At 42.1% G+C, this 11314-nt stretch overlaps 2 non-coding genes and 1 pseudogene across 2 annotated transcripts; all 3 read left to right on the top strand.

Annotated features, from left to right (window-relative positions):
* Positions 1-253: 253 nt before the first annotated feature.
* On the top strand, positions 254-436 carry LOC143771273 (U2 spliceosomal RNA). The gene has a single exon (XR_013215056.1). It is a non-coding gene; the product is annotated as a U2 spliceosomal RNA (small nuclear RNA).
* Positions 437-7996: 7560 nt separating this feature from the next.
* LOC143770764 (U2 spliceosomal RNA) lies at positions 7997-8187 on the top strand. The gene has a single exon (XR_013214727.1). It is a non-coding gene; the product is annotated as a U2 spliceosomal RNA (small nuclear RNA).
* Positions 8188-10623: 2436 nt separating this feature from the next.
* Positions 10624-10803, top strand: LOC143771326 (U2 spliceosomal RNA; annotated as a pseudogene).
* The last annotated feature ends 511 nt before the right edge of the window (positions 10804-11314 follow it).

Here is an 11314-nt window from a genome sequence, read left to right as displayed (position 1 = left end):
GAGGTGGTGGCTCCGATTCAGAAGGTTTTTGGAAAGGTAAAAAATGGAGGTCACTGGTAAAGTTCCAGTAAGTCATTGTTTTGTGTTTTTTGAACTGTTATGTTATTATGTAAAAAGAATGTTCATAAGGTTGTAAAGGAAAGTAATATGTTTGTAATTGCTTTAAGTTAGAAAAGAAGGAATAAAGAAAATACCATTATGATGAGAGTTTTGGTAACGTATTTTGAGTTTTTATACTTTTGTTTGTTGCTATAAAACTTTACTGAATGGTATAAAAAAAAAATCTGTTCTTATCAGTTTAATATCTGATACGTCCCCTATTTGGGGACCATATATTAAATGGATTTTTGGAACAGGGAGATGGAAGAAGAGCTTGCTCTATCCACTCCACGCATTGACCCGTTATTGCAGTATCTCCGGGAACAGTGCACTCCTTCTCTGATCTGGTTTCCAAAAACAGATTGAATTGAAATCAGCTGTTTTAACCCTTCATGCGAATTTATTTCAGGGTTGAAAAAGCACATTTCTGATGCCAAATGCAGCATTTTGCTTGATTTCCCTTGACCATTTGCAACATGTTGTGTGCCTTGCCTTGCTTTGCTTTCACCTAGGTATGTCAAGCATTGAATTGCATCCAATATGCAATCAGTTAATCAATCAATCAGTCTTTGCTGGTTGCAACAGGTGTGTTAAGATGTAGGCCTGAATTAGGCCTTTGTTACAGTGTTGCAAATATATTGTGCCATCTACAAAATTAGGCCCCTTCTGTCAGTACTAAGCGTTTAAATTGAAGTATCCAATGAGTAATTCGGCCATACATACCACATGTCTGACCGCATGCATGAATTCTTTTGGAAACATTGTCTCCCTCTTGTGGACCGACCACTGACTTTTGAATGTGGTGTATTATATGTATTTTTTTTAAAAAGGAAAAATGGGGTCTGTGCTGATCTTGAATATGCTTGTCTTGTCCATCTACATCTGTGTGTGTGAATATTCTAATGCTTTCGACCAACCAGGTGTGCTGCCTGCAGTAGATAGAATCTTAGCACGGAACCTTCACATGCAGTCACAATGGGGATGGAGGGTGTGTCAAAGTAGGCGGAGTTATGCAGATTCAAAACGCTTTGTGCACAGCTTGAACACACACACAGCAGAACTGTCATTGAGAATGCATCCAGAGTTTCTGGAAATGTCTTCCCCGTGGCAATCTTTTGCTCTGTCTCCACAATGGGTGTCAGTTTTAGGCCTTGGTGTGGCAGAAGTGGCAAACCATTTCTGGTTATCGCTTCTCGGCCTTTTGGCTCAGATCTTGTGTCTGTCCAGGAGGTTTTTTGAGTGCTGTCCCTCGGCCTTCTGGCATCGCCACTTTGGTGGCTTAAGCCAGATGCTGCTATAGGGGGATAGCGAGGAAGAAACGGGAAGGCGATCCTTGAGGCGTGACTATGGGAGTCAAGCTGAAATTTGCTGGGACCGGGGACCCCCGGGTCAAGAATGGATTCCGAATTGAGATCGCTGAAGAAAAGAAGGGACACTTCTGCCTGTCCTACCTGGTGAGTGCCATCTTCTATGAAGCCCTGAAGGTAAAAAAGACGAATATCGTTTGCATGCAAGAATTTAGGAAAGATGGAAGGTACGTGCTGGTTCTTTCTACTAAGGCTGCTTGCCAAAACCTCTTCAGAACCTTGACTGGCTTTAAAGAAAGCACCCTTTTAGATGGACTTACTTTCACTGTTCTTTACTGTAAGGGGGATGTCCCAGTGGTTGTGTTCATGCACAATCCTTTTTGCTCCCAGGATAGTATTACTGCTTTCCTGAGGAGGCATTGTATCTTTATGCAGTTTTCTCACAGGATCAATAATGAGGAGGGCTTGTGGACGGGTAAATACAAGTACTTTGTCAGGTTTGCGGTGGATCCCCAGGGACTAGGGGGTATTCACTATCCGCCTATGAACTTTTCAATTGGAAGAGATACTGGCTTTCTGTATTTTCCTGATGCTACTTTCTTCTGTAGAAGGTGTAGTACATATGGCCACACCCAAGAGTCCTGCAGTAATCAGCCAACCTGCAGGAGGTGTAACGAGACCGGACACATGGCAAGAGACTGCAAGAACCAGGTAAAATGTGATGCTTGTGGTGAGGATGGACATGTCCTTTGGGAGTGTCGGGCCAGAATCACACCTAGGTCCTTTGCACAAGTGACCGTGGTCAGGCCTGCTGCTCCGTCTATTGTTGCTGAAACTCCTTTGAGGCCCCTAGCAGATATCGAGGAGGAGGCAATCACTTCCAGTGAGGAAGGGGACGACTTGGAGATTGAGGACATACTTGAGGACATACTTGAGGATGCCCAGGTCCAGCCTCTTGGGCCAGATGGTTTTGGCATGGAAATTTCGGAAGTGGAGTGACCTCTCCCTCTCCAGTCTGGTGTCCGTGGAGAGAAGGAAATGGATTTGTCTAAATCCCCAGCCATATCTTGGAGTGATACTGCCGCGGAGGAACCTGAAGGTGGTGGCCAAGGAGACTTGTCTGCTGCCAGGTCCTCTGATGAGGAAGAACCTAGTGTTTCCAGGAAGAAGCCAAGGACTGAGTGTCCCTCTGTTGCTCCTGTGTGTGATAGTCCGGTGGGTTCTCATGTTTACCCACCAGATGTCCTTTCTCCCGAAGAGGTGACATTTGGCATCCCGCCAAGTGCCAATAACTTTGATGTGCTTGATATGGGCTGAACATTGCTTTTTTTCTTTTTGTAGGTTTTGCGGGATTCCCCTTTTATGCCACATCATTCTGGTTGGGACATTGTGTCCCTTAATGTTAGGCAAATTAGATCTGTCACCCGTAGAACTACTGTTCTGGACTACCTTAAGGGTCTGAGTGCAGATGTCTACTGTCTACAAGAATGCGGGATTTTTGAATCTCCAGGGGATAAAGTCTGGCCATATGGCCAGCATGTCTGGTCGGGATCAAGTTCAAATAAAAATGATGGGGTGGGAATTCTGGTTGGTAACAAAAATATTACTATTGACAGTTATATGGTTGTGGAGGTGGGTTGGTGTTATGATCCTAGTGGCAAGGATCGCAGGTCGGACTAGCTAAGTAACTGAACAGACTACTAGCTCTGGGGAAGTGGTAACTAGATTTACCGCAACCTGATCCTATCCGCAAACAACTATAGGCAGCCGTGGAATGTTACCTAAAAATCCTAGACGTCTTGTCACGGCCTGAGAAACTGACTATTCCTGGAGGGAAAGTAAGTCCTCACTTGCCTCAGTGGAAGACCCCAAAGATATAGAATAGCCCCCCACAAATATTAACGCTGAGTTAAGGGGAAAGCACAAACGCAGAGATGAAATCAGATTTAGCAAATGAGGCCCGCTAATACTAGATAGCAGAAAATAGGAAGGAAACTGTGCGGTCAATAAAAAACCCTATTCAAAATATCCACGCAGAGATTGCTCGAGCCCCCGCACCAACTAACGGTGCGGGGGAAGCAACTCCGTACCCCAGAGCTTACCAGCAAAAAGAAATCACATGTTAGCAAGCTGGACTAGACTCATCATACACAGAAATCATATTGCAGGCAGATGAGCAAAAAATATTGAAACAGAACTTAGCTTATCCTGAAGAGGCAGAAAACGAGATAATCAGGAGTAATCAGAATAGCACTGAATACATTGACAGCCGGCAACAAGTGGAAGTGAAGCAGAGCTAAATAGGAGCCTCCCTGGTGAATAACGAGGCAGCTGATCCAGCAGACCCGCAGGATAATAAACCAAACCACCAGGGGGAGCCAAAAAACCAAAGTCACACAATACCATCTGTGACCACAAGAGGGAGCCTGAAAACGGAGTTCACAACAGGTTGGTGTATTATTATTTTTTAAGTTATATGTGGTGGAAGGTTATAATTATTAATTTATACTGTTCTACAAAAAAAGAAGAGCGACTTGCTCTTCTTGAGAAATTGAGTTTTTTTCTTCCAGGGAAAATACCTACTGTTTTTGTTGGTGATTTTAATTGTGCCACAGAAGGGAATGTGTACATTACAGGGAAAAAGTTGTCCCAACTAATCCTTGAGTTTTCTTTTTCAAATGCTGCAATTTTGGGGTATGGCATTCCACCACCGCCAACATATTATGCTGACCGAGGTAATATTACATCTAGAATAGATAGGATGTTATTTTCCAAAAATATGTTTTGTTCAAGTTTTGCTCAACAAAGGGTACCTTTTTCTGATCATGAATGCCTGCGTGGAGTGTTGAGTGCGAATTTGGACATAGTGTATGGGGGAGGGGTGTGGAAGTTGAATTTGAGGTTGTTGGAGGATGAAGAGGTGATGAATGAGTTGGAGAGAAGGTATGCAAGTTGGAGGTGGCGTAAGCGTGATTTTGATAGTGTGCTTGAATGGTGGGATTGGGTGAAGTTGCAGATTAAAAATTTCTTTAAAAAATGGGGCTACAGGAAAGCTGCCAGATATCGTAATAGATATAATGATTTAAGCAGAAAGATTGACTGGTTGTGTGGGTGTGTTGCAAGTGGGATGGATATGTCTGATCAGCTTGTGGTTGCAAGGAATGAGTTAAAATATCTTATAGATGAAAAGGGTAAGGAAATTATTTACCGAACCAAAATAGAGCATTTAGAAAAAATGAAAAGTGCACGAGGTTTTTTTTCAAAAAAATGAATGGAAGTAAGTTGGATTTGAGTGAAATAGTTGGTGAAGACGGATCTTGTGTGACTGGGACGAATGTTTTGAAAGGGGTGAATGAGTTTTATAGTAAGTTGTATGATGAGAAATGGATTGATTCTGGGCTTGTGTCACATGTATTGAATGGTGTGGATAAGAGACTTGGGTCAGATGAGTGTGATATTTTGTGTGATGATGTTATCCTGGATGAGGTGAAGAAAGTAGTTATGAGTGCTAAAAAGAATAAGATGCCTGGGAATGATGGGCTGCATGTGGAACTGTATGTGAAAGCTTGGGAGTTTTTGGGTGGTGATTTGACTGAGGTTTGTAGGTATATGTGGATGATTTGTGTAAATCTATGAAAGAAGGTGTAGTGGTACTTGTGTTTAAGAAGGGTGAGAGAAAGCATCTGGAAAATTGGAGACCTATAACGTTGCTTAATGCTGATTAGAAGGTCTATAGCAAGTTGTTAGCTAATTGTATGCGTGAGGTGATTGGGTGTGTGGTGGATGATGACCAAGTGTGTGCCGTGCCTGGTCGGAGTATGAGTGATAATTTACTGTTGTTAAGGGATATGCTTGGTGACTGTAAAGTAAGAAAGCAGAAGTGCATGGTTCTAGCGCTTGATTTTGAAAAGGCTTTCGATAAGAGTTTCACATGTGTTCCTGTTTAAAGTTTTGGAGAATTTGGGGTTTCCTAGGGTTTTTCTGTATGCTGTTAGGTCTTTGTATGATTGTGTGTCAAGTGAGTTCTTAGTGAATGGCTGGCTAAGTGAGAAGGTGATGATTAAGTCAGGTGTTAGACAGGGGTGTCCTATGTCCCCTGTCTTGTTTGCATGTGTGATTGAGCCTTTGTTGTGTTTAGTGAGACGTGAGAAAATGATGAGAGGATTGTTAGTGCCAGGGAGTTGTGGTAAGCATGTGAAGGTGTTAGGTGTTATGATGACCTGGTGGTTAGGAGCACTAGGAATGACCTGATGAGCAAACTAGTAATACAGGACAAGCTCTGGGAAGTGGGAGCTCTGCTGACCGCAACCTCTAATCCTATCACAACAACTAGAAATAGCCGTGGAGCGTACCTGGCTCTGCCTAGATGCCTCTTCACAGCCTAAGAGCTAACTACTCCTAAAGATAGAAAATAAAGCCTAACTTGCCTCAGAGAAATTCCCCAAAGAAAAAGGCAGCCCCCCACACATATTGACTGTGAGTTAAGATGGAAGTCACAAACACAGGAATGAAATAGGTTTCAGCAAAGGAGGCCAGACTTAACTAAACAGACTGAGGATAGAAAAGGTATCTTTGCGGTCAGCATAAAAAACTATCAAAAAACCACGCAGAGTGTGCAAAAGAGACCCCTGCACCGACTCACGGCGTGGGGGTGCCACTCTGCATCCCAGAGCTTCCAGCTAGCAAGGCAAAATCATGATAGCAAGCTGGACAAGAAAACAGTGGTAAACAAATAAGCTAGCAGGGACTTAGCTTTTGCTGGAGTAGACAGGTCATCTGAAAGATCCAAGAGAGAACTGAACCAGCACTAGGACATTGACAGCTGGCATCAAGTAACGATCTAAGTGGAGTTAAATAGAGCAGCCAGCCAGGACTAAATGAGGTCAGCTGAGGAAGGAACCTCAGAACCAGCAGCTCCACTCACAGCCACCAGAGGGAGTCCATGGACAGAACTCGCCGAAGTACCATTCATAACCACAGGAGGGAGTTCGAGAACAGAATTCACAACAGTTAGGCTATATGGATGATGTGGTGATTGTGAGTGAAAGTATGGCATCAATGAGTAGAGTGAGGCTGCTTCTGGATTTTTTCTGTGGTGCGTCTGGGTTTAGGGTCAACTGGAATAAGTGTAGTTTCAAATGTTTTGGAGATGATAGTATTCGCATGGATGGAGTCAAGTATGAAGAGGGTGCAATTAAGATTTTAGGGGTATTCTTCAACGATGATCTGAAAGGAAATGAGAGTTGGGATGAGTGTGGCATACGTGTAGAGCGAAAGCTGAATTTTTGGAGGATGAGAGAGCTTTCTTTGCGTGGCAAAGTTTTAATTATCAAAGCAGTGGTTTTGCCTATCCTGCTTTTTGTGGCTACAATTTTTCCATCTCCTTATAGGAAAGTTAAGAGAGTAGAGAAACTTATTTTTACTTTTTTCTGGTGTAGCAAGATGGAGAAGCTGAAGAGGGATAGCCTTTATAAGGCCAGCCAGCATGGTGGGTTGGCTTTTCCTAATATTGAGGTTTTTTTAGGACTCCATTACATTAAGACAGTTGTGGTTCTGTTGAGGAAAGGTAATAAGGGTGCGTGTATGGCAAGTTATTCTGCTGGTTGGATGTTGTATGGTTTAAGTTGGAGGAAGAGGGATGCAAGAGTGCCTGTTTCTTTTAAGTGTCCAGTGTGGTATGAAGTGATTGAGAAGTTTGTTAGGAAGCATGATTTGTTGAGTGTGCCGATGAATGAGTTTAGAATGGTTAGGAGTGTGTATAGGAAAATCTATGCAAGAGAGGTCGAGTGTGATATAGTTGGTTTAAGAGGGAATGAGGTTGCAGATGCATGGAGGATGGTGGACAAGTTTGGGATGTCAAACAAGCAGAAGGATGTAGTATTGATGGCTTTTCATAATATCCTTCCAGTGAGAGAGGTACAAAAGAAGAGAGATTTGATCAGATCAGATGTGTGTCCAAGAGATGGTTGTGGTGGATGTGAGACGGTTATGCATGTGATGTGGAGCTGTGGGTTTGCGTATAATGTATGGAAGTGTGTGGGAGGATTGTGTAAGGGTTTGGCTGGAGTGAATTTTGTGGATTGGCGTGTGGCTATGTTTGGGATTGGTGCATGTGGACAGGTGAAACAGAGAGTGTTATGGTTAATCATGGCTTGTGTGTTGGAGAGTTTGTGGGATGTGAGGAATCTGTGTGTTTAAAAGGAAAGTAATTACTGTAAATGAATGTGTAAAGGTACCGTTACACTAAACGACTTACCAACGATCACGATCATTGGTAAGTCATTGTGTGGTCGCTGGGGAGCTGTCACACAGACAGCTCTCTTCAGCGACCAACGATCAGGGGAAAGACTTCGGCATCGTTGAAACTGTCTTCAACGATGCTGAAGTCCCCCTGCAGCACAGATGCAGAGGGAATTTGGAAGTTCAAAAAGTGGTGTTGTGAAATATCAGTGATTTCTTTGGAGTCTTGTATCTTATGAGTGTAATAAGATTATTTTTCTTCTGCTAAATAAGGTTGCTTTATGAATAAAAAAAATATGGGCCATGATGTTGAGAAGTTTTTAGCAAGTAAGTTTTGGAATATTTTACTGATTGCTTTAAAACTAACCTGAATGGTTGAAAAAAAAAAAATCTGTTCTTATCAGTTTAATATCTGATACGCCCTATTTGGGGACCATATATTAAATGGATTTTTGGAACAGGGAGATGGAAGAAGAGCTCGCTCTGTCCACGCCACGCATTGACCCGTTATTGCAGTGTCTCCGGGAACAGTGCACTCCTTCTCTGATCCGGTTTCTAAAAACAGATTGAATTGTTGTCTTTTAACCCTTTATGTGAATTGGTTTCAGGGTCAAAGAAACACATTTCTCATGCCAAATGTAGCATTTTGCTTGATTTCTCTTGACCATTTGCAACATTTTGTGTGCCTTGCCTGGCCTTGCTTTCACCTATGTATGTCAAACATTGCATTGCATTCAATATGCAATCAATCAATCAATCAATCAATTTGTCTTTACTGGTTGCTGCAACAGGTGTGTTAAGATGTAGGCCTGTATTAGACCCTTGTAACAGTGTTGCAAATATACTGTGCCATCTACAAAATTAGGCCCCTGCTGTCAGTTCTTGGCGGCGTTTAAATTGAAGTATCCAATGAGTAGTTCTGCCATACATACCGCATTTGTGACCGCATGAATTCTTTTGTAAAACATTGTCTCCCTCTGGTGGACCACCGACTTTTAAATGTGGTGTATTATATGTATTTGAAAAAAAGGAAAACTGGTGTCTGTGCTGATCTCGAATCTGCTTGTCTTGTCCATCTACACCTGTGTGAGTATTGTAATGCTTTTGACCAACCAGGTGTGCTGCCTGCAGGAGATAGAATCTTAGCATAGAACCTTCAGGTGCAGTCACAATGGGGATGGAGGGTGTGTCAAAGTAGGCGGAGTTATGCAGATTCAAAATGCATCATGCACAGCTTTAACGAACACACACAGACGAACACACACACACACACACACACACACACAGCAGAACTGTCATTGACAGCAGAACTGTCATTGAGACGGCCTCCAGAGTTTCTGGAAATGTCTTCCCTGCGGCACTCTTTTGCTCTGTCTCCACAATGGGTGTAAGTTTTAGGCCTAGGTGCGGCAGAAGTGGCAAACCATTTCTGGTTATTGTTTCTCGGCCTTTTGGGTAAGATCAAGTGCAGTGGCTTGATGGTTGCTGTACTTGGTCTGGCCTAAGGCTCCCAGGGTACCCGGCTCCTTGGCCTGGGGGGATCGCTGCATTTAACAGTGTGGCTTCACCCCCCTGCTGCTATTGGGGAGTCGGATTAGTCCCTGGGCAACAAGAGGCGATCACCTCTGTCACCACACATAGCTGTGGGGGGCAGTCACGAGGACTATGGAGTTCTGGAGGAAGAGGAGTTGCTTGCGTTTCTTTCGAAAGCCAGGCATGGAGGACGTGTTGTTGTTGGATGAAAAGTGGATTATGGATTTTTTTGTGGATTTCGGAGCAATTTGGAAAGAAGATATTTTGTGTATGCAAGAAGCTAGATACAGAAGAAACTTTGACGTGACTTTAAAGTCAGAAGGTAAATGTTTGGATTTTTTAAGTGATGGAATGGAGAAAACTCTGGAGATATTGGTCTGATGGTATCATGTATGGGAAAACCAAGAAGTGTTGTTGTATGTATGGAGGACCCTTTTGTAGACACTGAAGAGGTGTTGAGTTATTTGAAGACAAAGTATGTGGATGCAAAGTTTCAGAAAAAATTTATGAATGCTATTGGTGTATGGAATGGAAAAAGACGTTTTTTGGTATGAACAAAGGAAGATGAGGAGTTGTTGGTAGGGAAAATTATGATAAACGAGAAGTTTGGTTTTTGTTATGTGGAAAGAGAGAAGAAAATTTTAGAAGTGAATCTTGAACATTTTGAGAAGATGGACAGAGGTTTTGAAGTTTTGGAAAGGAAAGAAGATGAAGAAATCGAGAGAGGGGAATGTATGAATATGGAGGAGCTTGAGAAGAGATTTATAATGGATAAAGATGAAGACCAAGTTAGAAAGGTTGAAAGTACAGAGAAAAGCATTAATAAAAAAATGGAAACAAAAGATAATTCGAAAGGAGAAAAGGGAGTCTGTGTGTAAAGAGAAGGAAAAGGAAAAGGGAAAAATGGAGTTTCAGGAAGAGAAAGAGTTGAGCAAAGATTTAAAGAAGATACAACTTTGGTGGGAAGATATAATAGCTCAGTCGCCACCAATAGAGCTAGATTGTGTTACTTGAATCAGAACTATATAGATTTTGTTTTTTGTTTTTTTTTGTGCGGCGGTTAAGAATTTAAAAACAGTTTGGGTGGGTATCGGAAGGAGGGTGGGTCAAATAGTATTACCTGAGTGGTATTATTGTGTTCTAAAATGAGATTTTTCGCTAAAGCGTTTTTGTAGATGTTTGAGTTCAGATATAGAACTATAGAGATTTTGTGGTGTTATTCGAGGAGTGAAAAACAGGACAGTTTGTTTTTGTTTATAAAGACACTTTATAGAGAGATTGTGTTTTGGGTTATGTATATGATGTGTTTTTTTTGATATGTTAATATGTATTTTGAAAAAAGAAAGAAAATTTTCCGATGATGATGGGAACGGCTTTTTGTGTTTTAATTTTGACGCGGCTGTTTGGGTACGTTTCTTCGGTTATGGTTTTCTAGACCATGAAATTCCCCATCTGAGGGAGAAAAAAAAAATCTGTTCTTATCAGTTTAATATCTGATACGTCCCCTATTTGGGGACCGTATATTAAATGGATTTTTGGAACAGGGAGATGGAAGAAGAGCTTGCTCTGTCCACTCCACGCATTGACCCGTTATTGCAGTATCTCCGGGAACAGTGCACTCCTTCTGTAATCCGATTTCTAAAAACAGATTGAATTGTTGTCTTTTAATCCTTTATGTGAATTGATTTAAGGGTCAAAGAAGCACATTTCTCATGCCAAATGTAGCATTTTGCTCGATTTCTCTTGACCATTTGCAACATTTTGTGTGCCTTGCCTGGCCTTGCTTTCACCTATGTATGTCAAACATTGCATTGCATTCAATATGCAATCAATCAATCAATTTGTCTTTTCTGGTTGCTGCAACAGGTGTGTTAAGATGTAGGCCTGTATTAGGCCTTTGTAACAGTGTTGCAAATATACCGTGCCATCTACAAAATTAGGCCCCTGCTGTCAGTACTCGGCGGCGTTTAAATTGAAGTATACAAAGAGTAGCTCTGCCATACATACGGCATTTGTGACTGCATGAATTCTTTTGTAAAACTTTGTCTCCCTCTGGTGGACCACCTGTTAGGGCTAGCGGAACGCACCAAATAATTAGAGAAAAGGAATAAGGTGCGTTCGCAGCCCGGGGTCCA

The sequence above is a fragment of the Ranitomeya variabilis genome, chromosome 4 (assembly GCF_051348905.1).
Source record: "Ranitomeya variabilis isolate aRanVar5 chromosome 4, aRanVar5.hap1, whole genome shotgun sequence".
Classification (NCBI taxonomy): Eukaryota; Metazoa; Chordata; class Amphibia; order Anura; family Dendrobatidae; genus Ranitomeya; species Ranitomeya variabilis.
Note: the sequence above shows the minus strand (reverse complement) of the source record. Positions and strands in the feature narration are given on the sequence as shown.